The sequence below is a fragment of the Canis aureus genome, chromosome 6 (assembly GCF_053574225.1).
Source record: "Canis aureus isolate CA01 chromosome 6, VMU_Caureus_v.1.0, whole genome shotgun sequence".
NCBI classification, from domain to species: Eukaryota; Metazoa; Chordata; class Mammalia; order Carnivora; family Canidae; genus Canis; species Canis aureus.
The window spans coordinates 27,948,351-27,963,866 of NC_135616.1; the positions used below are offsets into that span (position 1 = coordinate 27,948,351).

The 15,516-nt window shown below is 36.3% G+C and overlaps 1 protein-coding gene and 1 pseudogene across 11 annotated transcripts in view; one reads left to right on the forward strand and one right to left on the reverse strand.

Moving 5' to 3' along the window:
• Positions 1-15,516, forward strand: part of KIAA1328 (KIAA1328 ortholog) — a 366,861-nt gene that overhangs the window by 255,734 nt on the left and 95,611 nt on the right. The window lies entirely within an intron of this gene.
• On the reverse strand, positions 1,426-2,371 carry LOC144315153 (protein SET-like; annotated as a pseudogene).

Consider the following 15,516-nt stretch of genomic DNA (forward strand, 5'->3'; position numbering starts at 1 on the left):
TAGCCAAACTATGGAAAGAGCCCACATACCATTAACAGATGAATGGATAAAGAAGTGATTTATATATATATAATATATATATAATATATTATATATATATAAATTTCAAAATAAATAAATAAATAAATAAATTCCAAAATAAATGAGTTCCAAAATAATTTATTTATATATAAAAAGATATCTATATCTATATCTATATAGATATATATATACATAAAACGAAGTGAGAATGGAATGTATATATTCCATTCTATATATATAATAGAATGGAATATTACTCAGCCATCCAAAAAAATGAAATCTTGCCATTTGCAATGATGTGAAGAGAACTAGAAAGTATTACACTAAGCAAAATAAGTCAATCAGAGAAAGACAATTATAAGATTTCACTCATGTGGAATTTAAGAAACAAAACAGAGGAACATAGAGGAAGGGAGGGAAAAATAAAATAAGACAAAATCAAAGAGGGAAACAAACCATAAGAGACTCTTAATCATAGGAGACAAACTCAGAGTTGCTGGAGGGGAAGAGAGTAGGGGGTAGAGTAACTGGGTGATGGGCATTAAGGAAGGCACATGATGTAATGAGCATTGGGTATTATATATAATTGATGAATCACTGAACTCTACCTCTGAAATTTTTGTGTGTGTGTGTACACACTTAGTTTTATTGTAACGAAGCAACTTGTACACTTTTAACATTTAAAACTGAGCATCTTTCCTTTCCAGTGAAACAAAAAGAAAATTTAAAAATAAACAGGAACAAAATTACAATAGAGAATGTCAATTCCAAATAAGATCCTACAGGTTCTGCTGATTTTCCCATCGAGTGGCAGGGCTCAAGTCATCATTAGGAGAGTTTTATTTTAAAAGTGTCATCTTAAACTGCAAGGATGTCCGTTAAACATCGCAATTAAACATGCCAAAGGAGAAGCCATGTTGTCAAAATGCCCACTTAACCCACCCAAACATCTCAAACCCACCCTTTGCTGACCTTCTATAACCCCATTTTTTAAATTTTTTTTTCTTTTTTTAAACAAGAGAAAGTAGACAGGTACATGTTGGTAAATGCTAACTGTCCATATTCACATAGAGACACAGTGTAATCTCTGAGCCCAATATACAGAGAAAGGAGGGAAAAAGCTAGAATTCTATGCACTACTACACAGGGGCCTAGCACCCTCCAGCTTCCAGCAGAGCTAAGGGAGCAGAAGGTTTTTTTTTGTCCCACAGAGCACGGTGGTGTTGATTCCATAAAGTTTTTGTTGAGACAGGAAGGAATAAAAATGAATTTGGAACAGAAAGGGGTAGAGATTCTTTTCCCGCTGTATTCTGCTCAAAATATTTCCCCCCAAAATAAGCTGAGAACAATGGTATAAAGGGAGAGAAAAGAGACTTCAAAAAACAGGGCGAATGAGCACAAGAGGGGCGGGGGGGGAGACGCAACTTGCTCCCAGGGACTGGAGAAAATTAAAAAAGGAAGGTTGGAATCCATCAGTGTTCCATTAGTCATCTTCTCCTTCATTCTCCTCTCCTTCCTCCCCCTCATCATCATCTTCATCTTCTTCACCTTCATCTTCATCTCCTTCTTCATCAATATCTTCCAATCCTTCTTCTTCATCATCATCTTCTTCTCCTTCTTCATCATCCATATCAGGAACCAAGTAGTACAGTAATGGATTTGGCCAAATATCATCTTTGATGACCTCTTCCTAACTCATCTGCACCTGCATCAGAATGGTCAGTAAACCAGGTGAAGAAACTCTCTGGTTCCTCGTGCTGTCTCTTCCTGCTGGCTTTATTCTGTGTTTGACTTGAACGTTTCATCAAATCCTTTCCAGATTTCCATTTTTTTATTTCAGTGGACTTTGACGATGGATCACCACTCTCATTCAGATGAAATTCTTTGGAGAGAACTTTATTTTCGAAGTAAGGGTTTTCATCAAAATAAAAATCTATTCTGTAACCTGATATAATATCTTCAAATTCTGTCACTTCAACTCTTGTCAAATAATGCAGCGCCTCTTCATCCTCCTCCCCAAGCAGTGCAGACACTTGTGGATGGTTGACAAATGTTGTTACCCAAAAATTGGGGATTTTGGCGATCAATTCCGACCTCTTCTGAAAAAATGGTTGGCGGAGTTTGTTATATTTCTGTTCTACTTTCAAAATCTCCTCACTGGCTTGTTCATTAAGTCTGTCTATTTCATTTTGTTCTTCATCAATATGTTCAATTGCTTCTTGCTGTTCTTTTTCTCCTTTCGGCAAGTGCTGAGAGGTAGACGTCTCCTCCGGCTTGGGGGCCGGAGGCAGCCTCAGTTTCTTCGTTTGAGGTGCAAGCGAGGACTGGCGCTTGAGGGCCATGCTGTGAGGAAACTTCACGAAAGTGGGAGAGGGGCACATCAGGAAGAAATAATAATACATAATATGTTAATTGAGTTTAAATAACAAAATTTTTTAAAAAGCAATGAAAATAACAAAAAGGTAACAATTTTTAAATTAATAAATAGGCAGAATTGAAGGAGTTAATAATATCAAGAGTTAAAGAGAGTGTGGGAAAACAGGTACTCTAATACACTACTGTTAGGAATTGTGGGCCACCTGGGTACTCAGTCAGTTAAGTGTCTGCCTTCAGCCCAGGTCATGATCTCAGGGTTCTGGGATCAAGCCCCACATCTGGCTGCCTGCTCAGTGGGGAGCCTGCTTCTCCCTCTCCCTCAGTTAACTCCTGCTGTTCTCTCTCTCTCTCTCTCTCTCTCTCTCCCCCCATCAAATAAATGAATAAATCTTTTTTTAAAAAAAGAAAATTCCTGGAACCACTTTGGTGGCCAATTTGGCAATATCATTTTATAATTATTTTCAATTATCAATGATAATTGGCACAAAAACATCCCTTCTAATCATCTACCCCTACCTTCTAATATCACTTCTTTCCTTTTTTTAAAAGATTTTTATTTATTTTTAGAGAGAGAGTGAGAGGAGGGGCAAAGGGGGAGAGAGAATCCCAAGCAGACTCCCTGCTGAGTGGGGAGCCTGACACGGGTCTCCATCTCACACACCAAGATCATGACCTGAGCCAGAACCAAGAGTCAAGACACACAACTGACTGAGCCACCCAGGCACCCCTCTTTCCTCTTTTTAACTCACAACCTTTTGGTCTAAAGAATTGTTCATGTAAAAAGAGAACATTTCTCTAGTATTTCAGAATTCTTTAACAACGTGACTTATTAACATGCATGGGGATCTCTGCTGTCTATCTTAGACATGCTAGAGATCATCTATAAAATTGTAAAATTGGGCTCAAAGACATCCCATTATAAAGCATAACTAAAGTAAAATGAGAAAAAAATGTTTGCTCTTAATTGAATGTCACATAGCTTCAGTAATAGAGAAATTTTCAGGGATTGGATAGTGATCTTCCTATCATTTCTCAAATTCTTTTAAGTCATAAAAAAAAAAGAAAAACAAAACCTGTTTCCTTTTACTTTCTTCTAGTTTCACATTTCATTCTTTTAATCATTTACCTTTTTGATAAATAAAAAATCATCACTTAAACATAGAATTACCATATGACCCAGCAATTCCACTCCTCGGTAACATTCATCTACACAAAGACTTCTATGTGAAGGCTCACAGGAGTATTATTCGTAATAGCCAAAAAGTGGAAATAACCCAAATGTCTAGCAACTGATGAATGGATAAACAAAATATCATATATCCATACAATGGAATATTTGACAATGAAAAGGAACAAAGTACTAATACATTCTACAATGTGGATGAACTTAGAAAACAAGCTAACTGAAAAAAAGGCCTCATGAAGGATTGTGAATTATATCTTCCATTTATATGAAATGTCCAGAAATGGCAAGTCTATAGTTAAAGGATATAAATTCCTGATCACCTAGTGCAGGGAGTGGAGAATAAGGAGCACCTGCAAATGAGCATGAGCTTTCTTTTGGAGATGTTAGAATTATTCTAAAATTAGTTTGTGGTATACAACTTTAAACTTGCTGAGAATTACTGTAAATGGGTAAATTTATGGTATGTAAATTTATCTCACTATAACTTTAAATTTTTTCCTCTATTTTTAATATTGTTCTGTATTGAAAATAAATAGAACTAAGAACAAAAGAAATGTTATAAAGCTTTGCATGCTCTCAGACCATACCAGCCTTCTTCCTCAAGATTTTTCTGCCCACATACCCCTTCCTCAAGTTGGTAATTGCTTTTTTAAACTTAATTCTCCCAGATGACATCCTATTCTATATTCATGATAGGTATAATACTAAGACAAGTAGTAGCAAATACTCAAATCCTATTTATGAGACTTATGTCCTGGTGAATGATAATTTGATTTTTAAAAGCTGTATAAAACCAACAATTTTAAAAAGATAAATTGGTGATAAATATAATTTATGAAATCAACTTTTCTGTTTTCTTCATTTTAAGCAATAAAGGAGATGGCAGGACTTCACCAGTCTGGTGCCTCTTCTGTCCATGCCTGAGCTTGATCTTGTATAGTTTTCAGGAGCAAAGTTTCTTCTTACATTCCATACTGCAGCAACTTCCTTCTCTACCCTTGCCACAAACACTGTTTTCTTTTTTTAAAGATTTTATGTATGTATATATGTATGTATGTATATGTATGTATGTATGTGTATATGTATGTATTTCAGAGAGAGAGGGCAGTGGGAGGACCAGAGGGAGAGGGACAAGCAGAATCCGAGCTGAGCATGGAGCCTGACACAGCGCTTGATACCATGGTCCTGAGATCATGACCTAAGCCAAAGTCCAGAGTCAGACACTCAACTAACACCCCCACAAACACTGGTTTTTAAATGATGACGAATAGACTAAAACATAAGGCTACTTAAGGTTTTCTCAAGCTATTGTCTACACATGCTCTGTTACTTTGCATATTGATGGCACTTAAATAAGAAAAGACAAGCCACTGTCCCCTTTTATGTGATATGGCATATCCTTAGAATTAGCTTCTTCATGTAAAATCTACATGTTCTGACTCTGGATAATTTTTTAATTATATTTGTCATCTTAGTACATAGTGGGTTTGTGGGATAAATATTTTCTAAGATGGCAGTTCATAGATTTTTCAGGCTATTAGATTATTTGGCTACATATCATTTTCCTAGGGTCTGATTTATATGTATATGGGGCAGGGGGTAGAGAGCATCATCTACAGAAATTAGAGTAATTGGCTAAAGAATACTGCTGCTACCACTGGTTAAATACAAGGAACTGGATAATAAATTGTGTAATCAGTTACATTTTATATGCTTTACACAAATAGAGTTGTGGTGGTTTTTAGCCTTCACTTTAACAAACACACAAATCTTTGTAAAAGTAATTTTCTTCCCAGACAACATTAGTGGGATTGGGGAATTGGAAGTTTCATTGCCACTTGAGTCAGCTTACTTTGATAACCTCATTCCCAGATTTATTTGGAATAAGAGCAGTTTGATTTCTATTTAGACAGTGACTACCTATCCTGTTTCCAATCTGAAACATAAGGTTTTTTGTCCCAATTTGGAACAAGGGTGGCACCTTACATAGTGAACATTGCTTCCCAGGAGATAGAGAAAAACAATAGTCTCTGAGGTTCAGCTGGTTAAAAAGTATAATTTATTTGTTAACATCTGTTTTACAAGCCCCAATAAATAGAGACCAATCTAAGGCCTACAACTGCAGATTTAGGTGTCATATCAAATCTTTAGTAGTATCCAAAGGACTGTTTCTGGACCTCATTGATATGTCCAAGTCCTGATTCCTTTTTTCTTTCTGCAAGTATGTAAGATTTTTATTTGAAAGGAATTTGTAAACATTTCTATATACATTTATACAACTAAAGTATTTGTACGTACAATTATTTTGCAGGGGCAAGAAGGAGTAAGACAAAATGGATGCTAGCCAAAAACATTTTCCAAAAACGCCATATTGTCATATAAGATTTTTATATGCCTATAAAAGGGTGGAGGCAGCAAAGTTAGGTCAATTTTTTATTTTTGTTTTTAGGAGTCCTAAAAGTTATCTCTGAAAGGATATACAATTTTTCGTTGCCATAAACAATTTTTATTTTTAATTAGCAATAGCTTCAAATGCCTTTTCTGACTTCCTGGATATAGTTTAAAAAATGATTTTTTGGTTTCAAGACAATGGAATACACAAAGGATAATCACATAAAAGCACAAAGGTTTTAAAAAGAAGTTCATTCTTTTATTTGTAGAAGTATGTATGTAGGGACTTCCTGGGTAGATAGAGTAACTAGAGCTTTGTTTGAAGATAAGATGAAAAGAAACAATGACTGTGTTTCTGAGCATACATTTTGATCATAAAGTGTCTGAGGATATGGTTGTGATCTTGATTAGCCCATGGTTTGTTACAGGTAGTTGCCTGTCTCAGAAGGACTGGCTATTACATATGAAACAGTGCTAATTTTTGATAATCCTACAGAGAAAATTTCATATTAAACTCAACTCATTTGTTTTTCACATTGCTCCTGTGGTGAAGAGGATTGATTTCTGTGTTGCTTTTGCTAGTTGGCATTTTCTCCTTTGGTAAACAGTGTGTGCCAGCTTTAATCGTTTAACCTTGAATCTGAGCCCTGGGCTGTTTGTTGGAAAGAGAATCTTTCTTTGTTATATCATGTGACATGGTGAAGGACTGCATTAGTTAGGGTCAACCAGAGAATAGAATCAGTAGGAGATATGTATTATGAGATGTATTGCAAGGAATAGGCTTATGCTAAGCAAGTGTGAAGTCCATAAGGCAGGCTGTCAGGAAGATCAGGTTGAAACTCTTAGGTACAGGCAGAAGCTGCTGTCCACAGAAGGGACTGCTTCTTTTTCAGGGTAGCCTCAGCTCTGCCTCTAAGACTTTTCAAGAAATTGAATCAGGCCCATCCAAATTCCCTAAGATATTATGGATTTTAAGCAATCTGTGAAATACCTTCACAGCAATCCCTGGATTAGTATTTGACTGGTTAACTGGGTAATGTAGCCTGGCCAGGTTGACACATTAAAAAAGACCATCAAAGGACACCTGGGTGGCTCAGTGGTTGAGCATCTGCCTTCGGCCCAGAGCTGATCCCAGGGTCCTGGGATGGAGTCCCACATCAGGCTCCCTGCATTGAGCCTGTTCTCCCTCTGCCTATGTCTCTGCCTCCCTGTGTGTATCTCTCATGAATAAATAAATAAAATCTTAAAAAAAAAAAAAAAAAGACCATCACAGTGCACCTGGCATCAGCTTGGCACCCATACATGTCTCCTTAAACCATACTTAATCTCCAAATAAAGATAAGAGAGGCATACTTCCATCTAACGTGATAGTTATCTCACAAAGAGCTGAAAACATACGAACCCATCCCCAGAGGAGGATGTGAAGTCTTTGGGTGATGATCATTGTCCTTAATATCCTATAGTTTTAATGCTGTGATGTAACATAAATTATTATAAATGCATCTTATGTTAGATAATAAAGGATGAGAGGAAAGAAAACAAATTTAGTTAATATACATATACAAACATACTCTAACAAAGTAAGGAAGAAATATTAGTCTTCATCTCTGCACCTGACTACATGGCTATACCTGGTATTTATAACTACTTTTTTTCTGGTACCTACTCCGTATTCCTTTTGCCGTCAGGAAACATTTCAGCTGGCCATGGATCTTTGTCCAGTAAGGTGACCCAAGACTTCATTTCTGAGAGGGCAGGACTTTAGCATCATGACTGAAATGTATTGTCGGAGCTTCCCATTGACTTTAATCAGAGGACACAATACTAAGAGATACCCTAGGGATTTCTTACATTCCTGACACCCTCTTCCTTATCTCCATTGCATAGTAGCAACCCATTTCCCTCTCAGATCAATCACCCTAGTATATATAGTTACCTTCTTATTTGGTTGTTGATTTAGAACCATAAAGAGCCCAAAGTAACAACATGGCATGTAAACTTCCAGTTCAGTGGAATCACTGTTATATCTCCTGGTAGAAAGATTCCTCCTTTGGAATGACTCCTAAGCCAACAAATTCTAAGATCCTGGGGAATGGAAGCAAAAATTTGCTAATAGGTCACTCAGGGAAATAGTGAGTAGAGCCAATCCCATCTCCAACTTTTCTTTTTTGGATTTATGAAGCCTAGCTATGGAGAAATAGTACCATTTATTGGGCACTGATTTAGAGTGGATTTAGAGCATCCTGGAGGACCTTTCCTGAACCCCACAAGGTATTCCTTCCTAGCTGGCACTACTGCTGAGCTTTTAAAGGTTATTTCACAAAAAATAAAAATAAAAAATAAAAAAATAAAGGCTATTTTGCTGTACTATCAATGATTGCAGATATGAATGGATTCCATTAATATGGTCCTATTGCAGTACTTCATAGCAAGTAAGTTCCTTGATCAGAGGCAATGCTGTGTAAAATACCATGGCAGTGGGTAAGGCATTCTGTAGGTCCATGGGTAGAAGCATTGTGCACACAGAAGGAAAATCCATATACAGAGTAAATTTCTATTCCAGGAAGATATATGACAGCTACTAATACCATCACAGCTACTAATAGCAGATACCTACAGTCTGTCAATTGAAAAAATAATATATGGCTAGAATGAATGCTATGGTAGTAGCTTAGAGTTGGAGACATTAGTATATATTCATGTTTTTCTGTTGTCTTATTCTGCTCAGGCTACCATAACCAAATGTCAAAAACTAGAAGGCTTAAACAACAGAAATTTATTTTCTCACAGTTCTGAAGCCTGGAAGTGTAAAATCAGAGTGCCAGCATATTCAGCTTATGTTGAAGGCTCTGTTGGCTTGTAGATGGCCACCTTCTCACTGGGTCCTTACAGGGTGGAGACAGAGAACCAGCAAGCTCTCTGGTGTCTCCTAAGTAGGCTATTCCCAACATTACAGCCTCACTCTCATGACTCATCTAAACATAATTACCTCCTAAAGGCCCCATCTCCAAATATGATACCATCACAATTGGGAGTTAGAGCTTTAACATATGAATAGGGTTCATAATACAGTCCATAGAATGTTTGTGTATGTGTATACACTGATGAATGTATACAAAAATAAATGCATATATATATGTGTGTATATATATATATATATACATATATATATATATAGGTTAGTATACATAATATGTATCCCTTAGCTATGTCTGCTGAAAGGGCCAAGGAACAGTGATCCCCAGTGGCAATAAGCCAGCACGCAGCACACAGATCGTAGTTTCTAAATACCATTCTCCAATAAAAGAAACCAGGACTCCTGAGAGAAATGGCTAATTAGACAGATGACAAAAAGAAAAAGAGAGATGAGCCTGGATCCAGAAAGCAAGGAAGTGCTCAAAAATCAAAAGAATAAAGGCATATGAAAGGGACAAAGAAGTGAACCCAAAAGAGCTTCCAATGGCCAAAGCTACAACAATTTGAGCAACAAAACAAATAGTGTAATCCATTATAACCTGAAGTATAAAATAAGTACAAATGAGTCCAAACTGATATAAATAAATGATTGAATGAATAAATAAATAGAAGAAAAGAGAAAAATCTTCCTTCAGAAAAATTCCAAGTAAATATTTCTCCCTCCGGGAGGTAGACCTTAGCATCCACTCCACTTGAGTGTGAGCTAGACTTAGTAATTCACATCCAAGGAATAGGATATGGAAAAGGAAAATCCTGCTTTATAGTGGAGAAATATGGTGAGCAGTATGTTAATCAATCAACCAAGTTTAACACTGCCAATGATTATCATGTTGCTATCATATGATGTGATAAGGAGGGAACTTTACCACCATAGTATTCTTCCCAAACGCTTATGATGCTGTACTGGGGAATCATGGGGAAATGAACATTGTACAAAATACCTAACCAGTCTTCAAACTGGTCAGGTATAATCATGAAAGAAAAAAGACTGAGCAACTGTCACAGACATGAGGAAACTAAGAAGACATAGTGACTAAATGCAGTGTAATACCCTGGAACATATCCTGGTATAACAAAAACAAAGGCATAAGCATAAAAACAGATGAAATCTTGGGCAGCCCAGGTGGCTCAGTGGTTTAGCGCCTGCCTTCAGCCCAGGGCCTGATCCTGGAGACCCCAGATTGAGTCCCACGTTGGGCTCCCTACATGGAGCCTGCTTCTCCCTCTGCCTGTGTCTCTGCCTCTCTCTCTCTCTCTTTCTGTTTCTCATGAATAAATAAATATTTTTTTAAAAAAAAAACAAAAAAAAAGATGAAATCCTAGTAGTCTAGAGTTTAATAGTAATTAATGTGTTGTTAGTTTTGACAAATGTATCATGCTGTTGTAAAATGTTAACTTTAGGGGAAGCTTGGTGAAGGGTTTGGGGAAGGTCTCTGTAATATGTTTGCAACTTTCCTGGAAATCTAAAATTATCCCAAAATAAAAATTTTGTTTTTCAAAAACAGGAAAGTATAAAGGTAGATTACTATGCAAATGAATCAGAGAAAGCGGTTTTTAAAAAATAATACTGTGATTTTACAATGTACTAATCAATATCCACTTAGTGTGATCTAACAGCAGCTGTACTACTTTAGCAATAAAATGGGATTATAAACAGAATTTAGATGCACTGAATCCCAGTGACACTTACCAAAATGCCCTCCACAAGCATAGTAATGGCAGGTGTTTTGTTTTTTATTTGCTTATTTCTTTCCTAATAAAATGATGCACGGGTTTGTTATCAGGTAGTTGAAGGTGTTCCCGTGTGGTATTCTCAATTTTATATGTGAAGCAAGAGGTTAGATGATCTACTTAAGTGTGATAGAGGTGGTGAGGAAGGTACAGGGCTGTATGAGGGTGGAAATGAAGGTCTGAAGAGTAAAAGAGGCTTGAAAATAATGCTATGAAGAGCTTAAGAGTGGTAAAGAAAGCTGACCAGGAAAACCCAAAAGATGTTTGGTGGCACTGCATGTTCAACTGATTTTAGAAATATAAAATTCAGCTTAGGATTGTTTTTACTTTACTATGGGGTTAAAGCTATATGAATTAAGTAAAAAATGTACTTTGAATTTTGATTTTGGATCTTTTTCCAGGCTAGTGATATACCCTACAATCTTCCCTCATGATACTGGGCAAGGGCAGCAAGCTACAGCTCCCAGTCAACCATGCAATCGGGAGGATAATAACTGATACACTTAACAATCATTTTGTGTCCATACAACTATTCTGTTTTTGACTTTCAGTACAGTAATCAATAAATTACATGAGATATTCAAGACTTTATTATAGAATAGGATTTGTGTTAGATAATTTGGCCCTACTCTAGGCTACTGTAATATTCTAGACTAAGCTGTAGTAAGGTGTATTAAATGCATTTTTGACTTATGATAGTTTCAACTTATGATGGGTTTATCAAGACATAACCCCATCATTAGTTGAGGAAGATCTATATTGAGTTTATACTGCCTTTTTTGAAAAGTAAAGTCTCTTAGGACGTCGAAGTGGTAATATATAGCAGGAAAACATACACAAGTATAGAATTTTATAATCCAGGACCATTACAAGGCAGTGTAGTACAATGATTTCATATCTCTAGCTCTGCCACTTACTAGTTGTATGAACTTCGGTAAATTATTTAACCTTGCAAAGCTTTGGTTTCCCCAGTCTTTCCAAAGAAAACATGGAGTGGTTGTCAAACTTAAGAAAGAAAGCATTCTCACCTGTTATTACTCTATGTAGAGCATTTGGGTAAAATCAGAGAGAAAGGAAAACTGGAAATCTTATTCCACTCTTAAAAATTCTTGACTGCTTTTTGTTAGCACTTCATATCCTAAAAGGAGATGAGGGCAACCAGTAGAGTTGTCATGTTCAGCCTAGTTCATGACAGATGAAAAATCTGTCGTAATTAAATGCATAAACAAAACCTAAGATAAGGCAGAGAAAGAAGTGTGATTTTCTGATCTGAGACCCAAAGAGTCCAAAGAGCTAGGAAACTACCAAAAGTATAATTCTGATTGTATGAACATAATTGAAGAATTAAGAAAAGTTTTTTTTTAAATTATGCTACAGAAATAGGAAGATAACAGTTCAGGGTAGGTATAAGATAATTTCAAAGGACAGTCCATCAAATACACTAAGTTCTAATAAATAAGCTTAAAATTTTAAAATATGCCATGCATGACTAAAGTAGCTTGTCTAATTTTTTTTGAAGGATTAAGGGCAAACCAAGGGTAGGTTTACTGTTTAGAACCTGTGTTATATTAACACATGGCAAAGAGAATGAAACACTGCCTATTTCTTCCTTCCAAGATAAATTATCTTTGGTCTAGAAAGAGTGGAACAACCATTGGTACAAGAAAACTGAAGCAAAAGATAGGTGGATTTTATTTAAAATATACATATATACCCATGTATGTACATATATAGAGATAGATATATATATAGATATGTAGATATATAGATAAATAACCTCAATTCTTCTAGCTTAATTTATTCACATCTCAGGGCAGTAAAGGTTCATGTAGACTGCTAAACATTTATTGATTGAAGATTTGTGGAAAACTGTGGAGGTACCAGGAAGCTAAAGATGAATAAATTGCATTTAATTTAAAAAAAAAAATAGAATTTGGGGTGCCTGACTGGCATAGTTGGTTAAGCATCTGACTTTTGGTTTCAGTTCAGATGACGATCACGGGGTCATGAGATCAAACCCTGAGACCAACCCCATGCTCAGGGCAGGCAGAGTCTGCTTAAGATTTTCTCTCTGACCCCACCACCTGTGCACATATTCTGTCTCTCTAATAAATAAATAAATCTTTAAAAATAAAAAGGAATTCTTCATATTATATGCCAATGAACTAGACATTAATTCTGGAAATGATTATTAATTATAAGAGGACTTATGGACTAAGAAAGCAGAATGAACATGTGATTACCACTGTTTCCTACAGAATACCACTAATATGTCACAAAAAGATATTTGGAAAACCCAAATGTATACCCTTCTTTTACCCATTTCAAATATATTTGAATCTTATTACTCAAGTCAAAAACTGTATTTTTACTTATTTCCTTCCTTCACCCTCCATATCCAGTTCATTATTGACTATTTATAAAAGTATCCTTTATGTCATCTTCCTTCCATATTCATTGGTTCCATCTAATTCAAACCACTGCCATCCACCTAGATGATTGCAGATGCCTACTAATCTATGTTCTTATTTCTTCGTCAGAGTAACATGATTTTAAATCATGTGCCAGAATCATGTTTGTCCTCTGCTTAAGACCCTCTGATGGCTTCAAATCATACCTAAACACAAATCTCCGCTCTACCCCAATTTACAAGACCCTACCTGCTGTGGTGCATGAATACCTCTTTGACACTGTGAAGTGCTGTCACTCTTCTCAGGATATTTCAGCCACCATGGCCTTTCAGCTTCTCAAATATGCTAAGCTTATTTCATTCCAGTCTGTTTGTGTTTGCCGTTTGTTTTGCATGGGATGGTCTATTCCTGCATTCTTATATGACGAACTTCTTACTCAAAACAATCAACTATCACTTCTCATTCTTCATATTGGCAAAAAGTAAAGAGTGATATCACCCATTCTTAAAGGGCTGCAGGGAAAATAATAAAATGCAGTATCTAGTGAAATATAAACTATTTTGTAGAGCAAGCTGATTCTACAGTTAAAATTTAGAATATAGAGCTGAATCAAGGTAAAAACACAACAGAAAGCTCCCAGGTGATTCTAATACTGTCTAGTTTGGGGACCAAACAGACAAGATCCCTTCTATGCTCAGGTTGTGCATGTTGTGTTAATTAATTTACAAGTCTTTTTTTTTTAAGATTTTATTTATTTATTCATGAGAGACACACACAGAGAGAGAGAGAGAGGCAGAGACACAGGCAGAGGGAGAAGCAGGCTCCATCCAGGGAGCCGGAAGAGGGACTCGATCCCGGGACTCCAGGATCAGGCCCTGGGCCAAAGGCAGGCGCTAAACCACTGAGCCACCCAGGGATCCCCTTAATTTACAAGTCTTACATGTCCTACTATAATGTAACTGAAGTTTGGGGAACATTTTATTATAATATCATTATTACTATCTTTAGCAAATAGTTTTTGCATATTCTTATGGTCACTGGAGGTTCAAAGTAGTACCAAAATCACCATTGCTTTCCAGAGCTGGTATGTACCAAAGGTAGCTGAAGAATACTATCCAAAATCAACCTTCTCTGAACTATGGTTTCTGATCCCTTACTTCTGTGTTTACAGAACCTTTGAGCAATGTAAGAGGAGCTTCCATCTCTAAATGAATGAGCTAATAGCCATAATATACTGTCGTGTTTTTCATGCCCAAGTGGTTATTATGTCCTTAGTAACTCTCTGTTCCTACCTCTCACTTTTCTCCAAGAAGCAATCCAGCATGACACCTAAGAAACACACTTACTACATGGAAGCCTTTTTGCAAAACAGCACAATTCAACAGAAACCAATTTTAAATTGCAGAATTTAAAAACTATGGTTCATTTGGTGACTATACAGTAATGTCAATAGCAACAAATGCTATATGAGAAAAACATGCAAAGGACTATCTTTGTGTAAATTATATAGAACTATTAACAGTGAGGTAACATGATTGATTTCCTTTCAGCTACTCACACTGGGGTAATTAAAGGCTTTCATTTTATCCTTATGCTCTGGGACTTTTCATTCTTTGAAGGTTCTGGGTCAAATAGGTCCCAGAGCATGGCCCTTACAAACTGTAAGAAATCCACAGTTTTATACCTCAAAGCTGGCTGCTTTAATTATGGGTCCTTTTAAGTGTTTTTCTTTGAATCCCTCTAACATGTTGTATTTTCTTTTTGCCCAGCTTTCTATTACATTCTCATTTACTTCAGGGATGATCATTTTTATGAATAGGACCTATTGGCAAGGAAAAAAAAAAAGATTTCAAAATTGCTATTGATTTTTCCAAAGCTGCCTGTTCTCAATGGCTGTGAACCAGTTCTAAGACTCCTGTGGTAGAGAATGGTGTGTGTGTGTGTGTGTGTGTGTGTGTGTGTGTGTGGTCATATTGAGTATATGAAAACATGAAAGACCTTATAGCATGCTGGTGTCCTGAGGATTTTTATAAAGGTTCATTGATTCTCAGTTTCATGTTACCAACTTGGTTGTTCCATATATATAGTCAAAGCCCTAAAGAGAGACTCTTTTCTCTTTTTGGCCCAAGACGACAAGGAAGTTTCTTGATAGCCTCTTTTTATTTTATTTTTTTTAGGTTTTTATTTAAATTCCAGTTACTCAGTTAACAGTGTAATAGTAGTTTAAGGTGTACAATATAGTGATTCAAGACTTCCATACAATAACACTCAGTGCTTACCACAACAAGTGCACTCCTTAATCCCCATCACCCATCCTCCCAACTGCCTCCCCTCTGGTAACTATCAGTTTGTTGTCTATAGTTAAGAGTCTATTTCCTGGTTTGCCTCTATCCTTTTCCCCCTTTGCTCATTAGCTTTGTTTCT